Source organism: Lygodium microphyllum, chromosome 15, assembly GCF_053477565.2.
Source record: "Lygodium microphyllum isolate KBCC chromosome 15, Lygodium_microphyllum_v1.1.10, whole genome shotgun sequence".
NCBI lineage: Eukaryota > Viridiplantae > Streptophyta > Polypodiopsida > Schizaeales > Lygodiaceae > Lygodium > Lygodium microphyllum.
Genome location: NC_141149.1, coordinates 125,353,429 through 125,365,464, shown reverse-complemented (window position 1 = coordinate 125,365,464; position 12,036 = coordinate 125,353,429). Strand labels below are relative to the sequence as shown.

Below are 12,036 nucleotides of genomic sequence, written 5' to 3'. Positions count from 1 at the left end.
CAGCTCTTTTGCACTTGTATTCACCTCTTTCCAAGGCTAGAAAACTTTTCCAAAGTCACACATACATTCCACAGAACACTTACAGAAGCATACAGAACAGTCTACAGAACAGCTACAATACAGAACAGAATAGAAGCAGAACAGAAGCAGAAGCTCTACAGAAGACCTACAGAAGGTTACAGAAGGTTATCAAAACTTCATAACTCACTCTCAAATCATTCCAAAATCTCAAAAACCATTCAATAAACTTTCACAAGATCTCATTCTTCATCAATCAATACTCCATCCCTCTTCACAGAAGACAATCAGAACAAAACAGACCAAAACAGAGCAAAACAGAAGGTATACAGAACCATTCAGAACCTATCAGAACATCACAGAACCACCAACAAACATCATGAACTTCCAAAACACAATCAATATCATCCAAAACACTCTCAATCCACTTCTAAATCAATCAATCATCCCATAAAATCAATCATTCAGCTCTCAAAAACAACAAAAATCATCCAAAAAACAAGTCATTTCAACACTCAACATATCCCCACACTTAATAAGGAAGCGTCCTCGCGACCCAGGAAAAAGGGAATACAAGTTCAGGGAAAAGCTCAACTTTGATCTTCAATATCTTTTCAAAAAGAATCCATCCACCACGACCCCAACTTATAACCTGTTTCTGATATAAAAATGTAAAGAAAGGAAAACTCTTTATACATGAACACCTCGTATCAAACTAAAAATCACCACAAATTTGTAAAGGATATAAAAGTTTTCTTCTTCTTCAGCATCTTCTGCAATTCTCCATCCACGACTCCATCTTTACAAATCTCCAAAACATAGCTCGTACACAAAATCCAATAGGAAACCACCACGTTCGTTTGACATACATGAACTCACAACACAAACACTAATACACAACACAACCATCTGAATGACTCCTTCAAAAAGAAAGTTTTTCATTAAAAGCTTCCACCATACATTGGAAAGGTATCAATGAAGATGATCCCTCTTAAAAGATTGATGCTGTCGGAATCGATCCATAGATAAGGATTCATCTACAAAGTTTTTAGGAGGATTTTGAAAAAATTGGAGACAGCACATCCTTTCCAACAGGACCAAGTATCTGCTAGGCAAACAGAGGGCATGAAAATACAGTATCTCCAACTGTTGGGAATCAATGCTAACATTGACATTCATGCACAACTTTGGAATAGGCTTTGAATCAATATGAGAGTGCCTATGCATATACGCCAGGTACCAAGCAAAGTGAGCAGTTAATCTCACTGAGGGATCTGCAGACTGTGAATATTGTTGGGCAAAATGAACATAGTTTTGATAAGCTTGACTGGAAGCTGTCCATTCCCCTGGAATTACTGGCCAATTAATATGCGGTCCTGTAAGGCAATCATTCGAACTCCATCCCCTTCTTCTGGAAATCTGATTATCAAACCCGTCACAGTCACTAACCAACTGAGGTGGTTGAGATATGGAAGTGTTAGGAGAGGGTAGTGGAATAAGGGAAAGTGGATGTAGGGAAGGATAGGAAAAATCATAAAATGAAGAAAAGGTTAAAGAAGGAGTGGCAGAAATTTGTAAGGAATCACTAAGGAACGGTGTTAACTGATAAATAGGAAATGTGGAGGGTACATTTATGAGGGGTGAAGGACAGGGTGGAGAAGGGGAAAATACCCTATCCTCAATAAAGGAACAGTAAGTGAAAATAGGAATTTGAGGGAAATTGGAAGGTTGAAAAAGAAGGGGTAAAATAATTGTGGAATTAGATTGACAAAGGGAAATATATATAGCATAGCGGTGAGCCAATTGTTGGTAATAGAGGAGAGTAGGAACAGAAGGTCCTAAGAGAGATCGTCTATGATAGGCATCAAAGAAGGTAGCATCAAACGGATTATGTTTGGAAAGATAGGTTAAGAGATCCATCCTCAGTTGGTTAGTACTCTGGGCAAAGGTAGGAGCTGTGTTTTGTCTTTGATTTAGGACCACCGAATCAATCATGGGATGCCACGAATTATCCTGACAATCAGCTATGTGCAAATCCAAATGATTGACATATAGAACAGCCTGTAAGACCACATCCCCCACATACCATGCCATATCTACCTCATCTGGAATTAACAAATCTCCTCGTAGATACATGTATGACATCAACATGGTATCTGGCGTGACAGAATCTTCAAAGACCATTCTGACTACCTCTGTCAACAACTCAGCAGACCAAGCTCCACTCCAGCCATCCTCTGGAAAAGGTAAATCCATTGTGGAAAGCTTCATATAGAAAACCAACTTCTGTAAGTGGTAGTGGACAAAGAAAGAATGGTCTGGTAAGACATATTCCTGAAACTGCTCAAAGGTAGACCATAACAAGTCCATTCTGGACTGCAATCTTTCCACTTTGTCTTGGAATAGAGGGCACAAAGTAGCCTGTCTCTGTAGGGCAGCCAAATCCTGTTGTGAAAGAGAAGGAATTAATGGAACAGGAGGGCTTGGAGGAACAGAGCGGGACTTTGCAAGCTGATCTTGCAACTGCTGGATTTGGGAGGCTTGGTTGGCCACTGTGTCATTAGCCATCTGTAAAGCTGAAAGCTTGTCATCTAAAAGAACTTGGAATTCTTTCGCTTCGCTGGACATCCTCTCCTTCTCTGCTGAAAGGCTAGTAACCTGTGACTGAGCCTCGAATAACTGGGTCTTCAATGAAGAAATCTCATCGCTTTGAGTGGCAACCAGTTGGGTTTGCTGTTCCATTTGCTTAAATAGATCTGCTAGGGTATCCTTAGCAGAAGCTAACTCAGATGTTGCCTTATGCAACTGGTCTTTGGACTGCATGAGCTCTTCATAGAAAGATGCGTACAGCTGTTGAACACAGGCTGTCACTGACAACTCAATGGAACTTTGAATATCCTTGCAGAGGAAAGGAATGGCGTCTCCTGAGACGAGACTGTTCAGGGAAGGAACTGAGATCTCCAAAGATCCTTCTCGATGTGCTCTGAACAGGTTATTGCAAGTGAGATACCCAGGGAGTTCACTGCCAGAAGTAGCAGGGATAGGCACTGAGGGAAGTACAACAGGGGCTTTATCCGCTACCCTCTTCAAGCGTTTACGTTGTATGACCAGGGGAGGCGGAGAATCATCATCCTCAATGTCAATAGGTGCTGACTCTTCTGAAGGTGGAGGAGGTACTGGATCTGATGGAGGAGGTGGAGGTACAGTCTTCTGTAAACCTGAATAGGTCAAGAAGGCAGACAAATATGATCCGTAGGTAACATTGGTAACATTACCCCTCGTGACTTTAACAAAATGCTGATCCATTTTAGTAAGGAGGTATGTGCTCCAATCAATAGCAACTCCTTTCAGCACCATCCTGGAAGCTGTGAAAAGCTCTTTGGACAAATAGTGGGATGGCGTTTTGGCAGGCATGAACGTGTCCTGAAGGAACTGACACATCGTCTTCCATACGGGATCAGTAATCATAGAAAACGAAACTCCTGAAGAGTTTATCACTTTCTTAACATCAAGGACTTCCCTTGTCTGCTTCTGCAACAGCTTGAGAATCTCTTCATTAGAGAAGAGCTGACGAGTGGTTACAAAAGGTTCTCCTTTGAAGGGTAAAGACAGAGCCTTTCCTAGGCCTCGAGACGTCAATGTCATAGACATTCCTTGGACTACGCCTGTCTTCTTGCTGTAAGAGGCCAGGAACTCATCACATACGGACGGATCCTCTGGAAGTAATGGAAAAGGAGTGGCCACAAAAGCAGCAAGTCCTGCCTTCGTGAGGGGCTCAAAAGTAAGTAGGGACGAGTAATCCCTACTAACTAATGGGACGTACTGGATAGGGGAAGGAGCATGAGAAGGCGCCATTCAGATGGTTACACACACACCACAAACACAGACAATCAAGGAGAATGCCTGCAAAGCAACAGACAAAAACCAAGGATAAGAGAATAACCAAATAAGACGTGACACGACCAACTAACCCCAAGCAAACCACATCTTAGAAAAAATTTGACATGACCTTGAGACAAATGCGACCGAAAGCTTCATGTGATGCATCAGACAAACACCCTGAACCCCGTATCAGGCAATAAAAGAAAAAAAACTACATACCGTACCCGTAACCGTAACTAAGACAGGAAACCAAAACCATACCATATCCGACACATATCAAAACTACATCTGTGATAAACCAAGACTGGACCATGGAAAATAACACTAATGACTGCGCAAACCCATCCCACGAAACGCTTCATTAAAAAGGGGAATTAAGTGCAGTGAGGGGAAAATTAATTTAATGAAGGGTTAATTTTAATCAATTATTAAAAATGGGTGAATTTTTATTAGGTGATAAACCTTAGCAAGAAAATGGCGGTTCCTTATTAGTTATTCAATTACCAATTATTAGGTTAAAACGGTGCAGTTATTCGATTCCCGGACTTCGATTCCCGACTGGGTCTCTAAATGCAATTTATTGATTACAAATTAAGGTGATGTGGAGTGCTTTTTTGCCAGCGCGTGCTCATGTGACGGCTGGTTCATTTTAATAAAAATTTTGAAAGTGTCTCTTTAGCGCACGTAGCGCGTGCGAAGTGAACGGCTGGTTTATTGTTAATTAAAAAGTATGTGTGTTTTAGCGCGAATGCGCATGCCATGGTGGTAGTTAGGTTTGATTTAGGTTAAATATTGGTTTGTTGGTTTGTGTGTTTTTTTTCTGGTTGTTTCGTTTTTTTTTTTCCAATAGTAACCGTGGGTTTTGGGGTAGCTTGTGTGTATGTTTTATGTTTTTTTTTATTTTTAAACAAATAAAAAGGAAAATACCTGGTAGTGGGTGTATGAAAATGCAAAGAATGCGCTTCTCCGCTATCCAAAAATATCTGGATGTTTTTTCTCGATACGGTTAGTTGGGGTATTGGAGGAAAAAGGTTGTTTGTTATTTTATTGATTTGTGGTCTATTTGGAAGGAAGTTAGGTGTGAAATTAAATATTGTAACAACTGAGAAAAATATGCGAGAAATAAAGAAAAATGGTAAGGGAACTGTGAGGAATTTTTTAGAAAGTAGGTTGGATTTTTGAAGCATTTTTAATGAATTTTTATCATGATTTTGGGTATTTGGAAAGAGTTTGGAATTTTAAAATGGGCAAAAATAATTTTATCTGAAATGTACAAGTTGAGAAAAATATGGCCATGGGATTTTTTCAGAATGTAAAGTGGTTTGTAATGATTTATTTTGTATTGGTCAATGGTTGTGTGTTTTTTTGTTTTGTGTGTATTTTTGTAAATTAATTAATTATTTGGAAATATGTGTTCCATGTGTAAAAATATTGTAAAGTGAAAAAGGAATGGAAAAAGGTCAAGGAAGGGTGAGAGGAAATTTTTAGAATTTTTAAGAAGTGTTTGGGGTATTTTTTACGAATTTAAAATGAGGTTGTGTTTATTGTTTGTTTGGGTTTTTTTTTCTTTCTTTTTTTCACGTTGTGTTTTATAGGTAATTTTGAATAAATTTGGAAAATATGGATTTGTTTGATTTTTTTTTATTTTTTTTTGAATTATGTAATAGGAAATTTTAAGCTAGAAATAAACAAATATATAGATATATATTGAGGGAAAAAAAAAGGTGGCAGTAATTTTGAATAAAAGGTCAAAATGTTTGTCAAATTCATTTATGATGATTGATTTTAATTTGAAGTGTGTTTAATGGAGGTGTGGATGTTTTTTTTAAAAAAAATGATATGCGAGATAGCAAAAGGAATACCCGGACACGCGTGACAACTGCGCATGCATGAACCAGCACGCACCACCTCAATCAGCAAAGTCAAACGCACGTCCCGCGCGTGAACATCAGCTTTAAAAAAAAAAACTCCCGCGCGAACATTACACATACGCTGGTGCGCACACGAACAACTGTCGAGGGAGGGGAGGTGAAGCCAACGAGGATTTTGGGGAAAGCTGGTTAAGGGAGTAGGGGGCGAATGGGTTTGAGGGATGGGTATGGGAGGAATGAGGGGTAGAAAGGGTGGGGGGTTAGTGGTGTGTGAAGGGGGGTTTGTGGGTGTGTGTATATAGGTGCGGAAGGAAGGGGTGTAAGGTGGGAAAGGGGTTTAGTGGGGGGTGAATGGGGGTGGTGGATTTGAATGGGTGGGAAGGGGGGCTTGTATGGGGTGGGAAAGGGTGGGAAAGAGTGGGTGAGTAGGTGGGAAAGGGGTTTAGGGAGAGGGGTGTGTGTGAGGTCGTGTGGGAAAGGGGGTTAGTGGGTTGACATGTGGCAGAGGGCGGGTGGTGGGTTTGAATGTGCACGTGTTGTGTAGTGGGAGGAAGGAAGCCCAACGGCCGCGGCAAGGCGGATAGGGCACAACGCTGGCAGAGGCCACAGGCGCCACGGCGGTAGGGAGGTAAGGAGCAGCGGCCACATGGCGGCACGGCGGCTCGGGCGCTGTGGAGGGCGGCCACGGCTGCCTGGCAGGAGGCATAGGGTGGCAGTGGAACGGGCGTAGGCGTTCAATGAAGGCGGCAGGGCCACGGCACAGGCGCTTAGCGGCGGGGCGTTGGCAACTGGTGGCGAGGAGGAGCCACAAGGGCGGACGAAGGCGTCGTCAGAGGCGGCATGTTAGCGGCCGACGACGACGGCAGGGCCACGGAGGCGGGCGACGGCGGGCTGTCGGCGTTCGTCAGTAGCCAAGGGCGGGGGCGTCTGCAGTCGTGGAGGCCCTCGTAATAGCCGGAGAGGAGGAAATCTTGGAGGAGGGCGACCATCATCCAGAAGGCCTCGCGCTCGCGTTGCTGCTCGTCCGTCGTTAGCGGCGCGTGCAGGCGTCGTTAGAAGCATGACAGGGCAAGGTCGGGGAGGAGGGCGCTAGCGGGAGGGGAAGGAGAAGGAGGAAGGAGGAAGGAGAGAAGAAGAGGTAGGGAGGGAGGTGGAAATGGCGGGGAGGAAGGAGGAGGTAGAGAGAAGGAGAGGGAGGGCAGGAGAAGAAGGATATGGAGGGGGGGAGCACGAACACAGAGGGAAGGGAGAGAGAGAGGGAGGCGGTTAGAGAGGAAGGGGGGGGTCGAGGAGAGAGAAGGACATGGGGGGGGGGGGGGTGGAAAGGGATATGGGCGGGGTCCAGAGGGGGGGGTCGGGTGCCCAAGGAAAGGGTAGGGGTGGGATAGGGTAGGGTAGGGTAGTGGGAGCCCAAGGAAAGGGATGTGTACCCCCGTCCCGCGCACGTGTGCGGGGCGGGGTAAAAAAATTTGCCGTGACGGGATTGAAATGGCACCGGGATGACAGTACGGGTCATGCGAACACGACCGGGGCACGTGGAGACGCGTAAAATCGAAAAAGGGCGCGTTCACGCGCAAAACGGATGTGCGAATACACGTATAAAGAAAAATTAATAACTCCCAATCCGGACGTCAAAACGAAATAGCGTAAAAACGAAAAGTGGGCAGGACGACAGGGGGCAAACAAGGAAAATATGGGACGGGGGTTCCGGGAGGGGTAAAGGGCGGTCACGTGCAAAAAACACAAAAAACGAACCAAAAACGCAATTTAAAAATTAATATCGAAAGATCCGTGCATCGGAATGAGGTGCAGAAAAAAGGAAAACCGTGCAGAAAGATGTGCCCGACAATCCTATCATATCAAAACATAATCCCGACTGAGAGAAGACGCGTTCACATGGGAAAAACCCAAAAAATAAACCCGAAAATGGGATCGGAATTTAATATCGAACAAACCGTTCGTCGGAATGACATGCAGTAAGAAGGAAAAATGTCCGCAGGAAGGGGTGGCACAGTGTTATCACGTTAAACCGCAGTTTCGGTGGAAGTAAGAGGGGTTCACATGTGAAAAACTCCAAAAATACTCCCGAAAACTCATTTAAAATTTAATAAGTAAAAATCCAGAAGTTGAAAAAGGATGGAGGAAAAAGGAAAAAGGTGGGGGAAGGCATAGGGGACACGGCTGTCAAATCAAATTGGAATTCCGATACAAATAGGGCAGGTTCACATGGAAAAATGTCAAAAATACACACGAAAAAGTCGTGAAAACCCGGAAAATCAATAACGGACAAACCATGTATCAAAATGATGCGGAATAAAAAGGAAAACTATCAGGGAAAAAGCACTAGTCAGGGCTATGACGTCAGATCACGGTTCGGAAGCAAGAAAAGTGCGTTCACATGGAAAATCGTCTAAATTGCATAAAATGCTTCAAAAATTAATAACTCAAAAACCGTGCACCGGAACAGGGGTAGGTAAAAAGGAAAAATGATCAGTTCAAAGAGAGGAACAGGGCTATAAGGTTGGATGGGGACTTTGGTGAACGTAGGGTGCATTCACATGGAAAAACCTCAAAATCAGGAAATGAAGGAAAACTGCAAGGGAACAGCCCCAAGGGTGGGTGAAACATAACCGGGTGGGTGGAAAGGGATCCCATTAGGGTAAAAGCAAGTCATGGTATACATGCATGAGCAAAATAAGGCATATGCAGAGGGGTATGCAACATAGATGCGCAGGGACGCGTCCCCACACTTAAGACCTTAACGGATAGGGTTAACCGAGCAACAGGGACCTAGGACCACGCCATAGACCATCCACTAACTTCCCCACACTTAAAACATGAACATCACTAAGAAACAGAAGTTGTAGGGTTAGAAAAACTTGGCCCGTTGCGTCAAGAATCAAGGTTGAGTATCGATGGCACGTCCAGTGTGGTTGTCGGCACTGGAGGGACCAAGGCATCTTCTCGGCACACGTTCGTCATGGCAGGGACCATGCGGCAGCACCCAGGGACGTGGCTGATGGAAGGAATCGCAGGAAATGCATTGTCGATGATGAGGGATATTGCACTCAACTCACAGTCACTCAATTGGAATGAAAGATCAGTCACTCGCCCCATGACTGATATCACTTGAGGAAGAATGATTAAACCCATATCTCATACCCGGTTGAGGAATCGACAAGGGAAAAATAGTGCAAAAAGAGTATGCCAGGGTGCACAGTTGATGGTGCAGTAGTGCGTCCAACCCGTCTGGCATAAGTGCAAGGAGGAAGGCAAGGGAGCCTTACAGTGCCGTGTACAAAACAGGGTGATGTGTCTTGTGATGATGGCAAAAACCCATCCCGTGGGTGCATAGGGAAAGTGGAACATACCTGACTCCAAGTGTCGTAACGTCCCTCAATCTCACCTCTCGGTAAATGATTGAAGAAACTCTAGTCACACTCAACCCACCCTCTGTCTCACGCTCTGTGGATAGATACAGGAGGGTAGCCTTTTCCTGAAACCCATTGATGTAATCCTCACAGTCGCTTGTGCAAAGGGTGTATGCCTTGTGCGCAGTTGATGGTGCAACTGTGCATCCCGCCCTGTGCCGGCATACGGTGCAAGAAGGAAGGCCAGGGAGCCTTATGGTGCAGTGCACAGAAACAAATTGTGCTTTGTGCATTGAGAGGCCCATCCCGTGCGTGCAACACTTCATTCACACTTCTCACCTCGCATTTGATTTGAAGGGAAAAGACTGGTCTCTCGCCCCACCCTCTGTCTCACTCTCTGTTGATAGATACAGAGGGCAACCGTACTCACTTCCCCATCCGGTTAGGATGAAAACTCACATCACTCTATTGTTTGTCGATGAAGATCGCGTCATCAGTTGTTGAAGAGGCGTACCCAGGGAGGTAGCCATCAAATCGAACATTGTGTTGGATAGGAACATGTCGTCGGCTAGAGGACAGGTAGTCACTTTGCAAAAAGACCCAGGACACAACGTACCAAGGGAGGCAGCGTCGGAATTGGATCCTAGGGATATTAATTAATGAATCCACTTTCTGGACTGCTGGGTGTTACCACCTTTTCCACAGCCAGCTTCCCGCCCAAGGGTGTTTACCACCTTTTCTTGGAACGAGGCCTGCTATGACAGGGAATTTCTTCCTTTTCTCTCATAACAGATTTGTTTATTTGTTTTTTTTTTCTTTCTTCTTTGGTTTTTTTTTTCTTTTTCTTATTTTCCCCTATTCCCGAGGGTGTTTCCACCTTTTCTCGAAGAATAGGTCAGCATGACAGGGACCTTAGTCCTTTTCTCCCATAACCGATATATTTTGTTTTGTTTTGTTGTTCTCTCTTTTTTTTTTCTCTTCCAGTTGAGCAAGGGAATGGTAGAAAAACCATGTCTCAAGACCAACCTCGCCACTGTCGCTGGTGGAAAATAGAGGATAAGAAATCAAGACTGGAAGGGGGTTTGGAGGGGACAGAGGGTTGCACCCTCTTCATCAGAAGTGATTGAAGAACGGCTATCAAAAGTAGCATCATAAGAAGTACAGTGCCGTGCCAACGAGGGGAAGGATCAAGTGTCTGTAATTGTCAAGATCCCCAAGGAGGGAAGTACTTCTTCAGGCGATATCCATTGATCAGAAAGGGATCATCAGAGGCATCCAAGGTCTGTACTTGAACAGAACCATTAGGGTTGACTGCAAGTACCTTATAGGGGCCCATCCACCGCTGTTGGAGCTTGCCAGGAAACTTGCCAAAGCGTGAATCATAGGCTAGGACCAAATCACCTTATTTGAACTCTTTGTGCTTGATGAAACTGTCATGGTAAGCCTTACGTCGGGCTTGCGTGGCTTCCATGCACTGTAGAGCCATCCGACGAATTTCGTCCAAACATTCCAAGTGCAGGAGACGGCGTTGGAGTGAATCATCATCCCCCAAACGCTCTTTGATAGCCACTCTCAAAGAGGGTAGTTCCAGTTCAACAGGAAAAACAGCTTCTGTTCCATACACCAGCTGGAAGGGTGTCTGTCCTGTTGCTGCTTTATAGGAGGTTCTGTACGCCCAGAGGGCCTCTGTAAGTCGATCGTCCCAATCACGACGATGTGCGGCAATTGTTTTTGTCAGAATCGAGCAGAGGATGCGATTGGTGACTTCGACTTGGCCGTTGGCTCTAGGGTAATAAGGAGTGGACTTGCGATGGCGGATCTTATACAACTCTGTCAACTCTTCCATGACTTTGTTAAGGAAATGCGCGCCTCTGTCACTTACCAACTCTAAGGGACTGCCAAAACGGGTGATGATATTCTCATACATGAACAGGGCCACGTTGTTACCATCGTCCCGCTTTAGGGCTTTAGCTTCACACCACTTTGTAACATAATCCGTACATACGAGGATGTATCTGTTCTGTTTCCTTCTGGTGGGAGGGTCGATCGGACCTACGAAGTCAATGCCCCACTTCTCAAACGGCTTCAAGGGAAGGATAGGTTGCAATGGCATGGCACTTGTCTTCGTGGGTTTCCCCATTCTTTGACAAGCATCACATATTTTACAGTAATCATGGGAATCTTTGTGGATGGTAGGCCACCAATAACCTGCTAGCAGAGCCTTCCTGGCTGTAGCTTCTCCTGCAAAGTGACCTCCACATGGCTCGTCATGGCAAGCCTTCAGAACAATCCCAATCTCATCTCCTGCAACACATCTTCTGAGTACTTCATCTTTGCCTTTCTTGTACAGTGCACCACCTAGCAGGGTGTATGGGGCTGATTCTAGCATGAGCTTCTTCCTCTCCCGACTAGAAATACCAGGAGGATACTGCTGGGTTACCAGCAGATTGGCAATGTCTGCATACCAGGGAGTTACAGTTTCTACCAAGAATAGGGAAGCATCAGGGAGGTCTGGATCATCCTGCTCCTCGTCTGCAGTTTGTGGGATACGCGACAGATGATCAGCCAGAACATGGGAACGACCAGGCTTAGTAATCACCTCAAAGTCGAACTCCTGGAATAAAAGGAGCCATCTCATCAATCGTCCTTTCACATCTGCTTTGTTCATAAAAAAGGACAGGGCCTCATGATCCACATAAAATTTAAAGTGGGTGGATAGGAGGTAATGGCGAAACTTCTCTAGGGCAAACACCATTGCCAAGCACTCCAGCTCGGTCACTGTATAGTTCCGTTCCCTCTCAGTGACTTTTCGGCTTGCATAATAGATCGGTTGATCCAACTTCGAGGAGCCCTTCTGGCAGAGGACAACACCTAAGCCTTCAATTGATGCATCA

General features: G+C 44.9%; 1 non-coding gene across 1 annotated transcript; it reads right to left on the bottom strand.

The window, feature by feature from the left end:
- Positions 1-591: 591 nt before the first annotated feature.
- On the bottom strand, positions 592-659 carry LOC148025024 (small nucleolar RNA SNORD36). The gene has a single exon (XR_015693447.1). It is a non-coding gene; the product is annotated as a small nucleolar RNA SNORD36 (small nucleolar RNA).
- Between the last annotated feature and the right edge of the window lie 11,377 nt (positions 660-12,036).